Source organism: Tupaia chinensis, unplaced genomic scaffold (genome assembly GCF_000334495.1).
Source record: "Tupaia chinensis unplaced genomic scaffold, TupChi_1.0 Scaffold138390_1, whole genome shotgun sequence".
Classification (NCBI taxonomy): Eukaryota; Metazoa; Chordata; class Mammalia; order Scandentia; family Tupaiidae; genus Tupaia; species Tupaia belangeri.
The window spans coordinates 1,985,632-1,986,849 of NW_006198287.1; the positions used below are offsets into that span (position 1 = coordinate 1,985,632).

General features: G+C 49.3%; 1 protein-coding gene across 1 annotated transcript in view; it reads right to left on the reverse strand.

Moving 5' to 3' along the window:
• The window catches only part of FAM167A (family with sequence similarity 167 member A), a 59,144-nt gene that overhangs the window by 51,293 nt on the left and 6,633 nt on the right, over nt 1-1,218 (reverse strand). The window contains exon 2 of the mRNA XM_014592716.2: nt 1,061-1,159. The gene's annotated coding sequence lies outside the window, so the exon portion shown is untranslated. The remainder of the gene's footprint in view (nt 1-1,060; nt 1,160-1,218) is intronic.

Here is a 1,218-nt window from a genome sequence, read left to right on the forward strand (position 1 = left end):
TGCAGGTGAGTGTGGCAGGTGTTCTCTTGTGTGTGTGCATGTGAGTGTGGCAGGGGCTCTCTTGCTGTACGGGGATGCTGTGAAGTGGGTGAATCAGCTCTAGTCGGAGCAGTTTCCTCCTCTAGAGGAAAGGCCTCCTCCAGGTCCACAGGGAAGACTTCCTATCTTTCTCTCTTTTAAATTTGCCAGCGGGCATGTGTGTTCACCAGAGAGACAGAGACAGAGGGAGAGGGAGAGAGCACCCCCAGTGGGGGACGGTCATGCTGCAATTCCTTCTCCTCCATTTCTCCATCCTGCAGGGATTTGGGGCACGCGTAAACACACATCTGAAGTTTTTTCAAGCTGCTGGGTCTGGGTTCAAACTGCATGGTCAACCAAGGGAAGTCCAGTTGCCTTAACCGCTGGCCATGGGGCTGCCCCTATGGGTAAGACTTTCAGGGTCAGAATTTTTCTGAGTTGGTGGGGGGTGGGTAGGAGTGGCGTGGGGGGCTGCTCTCAACTTTCCATCTGATCCTTTTCTGATAACTCTGTTTGAATTTACTCAGTGTTCAAGCCTTGTTCAAATGGCACTTCATTCTAGAGTCTTCTATGCTTTTCTGAATAAAATTGATGGCTTCTCCCTTTAATATTTTATTTAAGCACTTTTTAAAAAGAGAATTATTTTGTTTAACTTTATTTATTTATTTATCTATTTAATCTGACCAGAGAGAGACAGAATGAGAGAGTGTGAAAGTGCGTGGGAGGGGGGAGAAAGTGAGAAAGCAAGCTGCAGGTCCAGGACTCGAACTACAGTCAGCCATGTGTGGGAGTCCAGTGCCCTTAACCCTCATGCCACCTGCCGGCCCCTATTTCAGCACTTTTAAGCACTGGTCTCAGGTACTTGTTGCTCACGTTACTGGGTCACATTTCTTTTTTTCTTTAACACTTCTCCTCTGAATGCATGTTCTGGGGGTGATGGCCTCTGCGCTTCCTTCCGCCCTGCCATGGGCAGTGTCTCAGACCACAGGTGCTGGTGGAGCGACCACTAAGGCACAGGACCAGGGGCAGAGGAACCACTTACCACGTCTCTTGGGGACGGTCTCCCAGTGAAGCTCGGTTTGCTGTGACCAGTGCTAATAGCTGCTCCTCCGTTGACAGTCCAAAGCATCCATGTCCACGCCTGCAACACAAGAGCAATCCCAGATATATAAAAATCACATGGTCATTCACGGGTTTGTT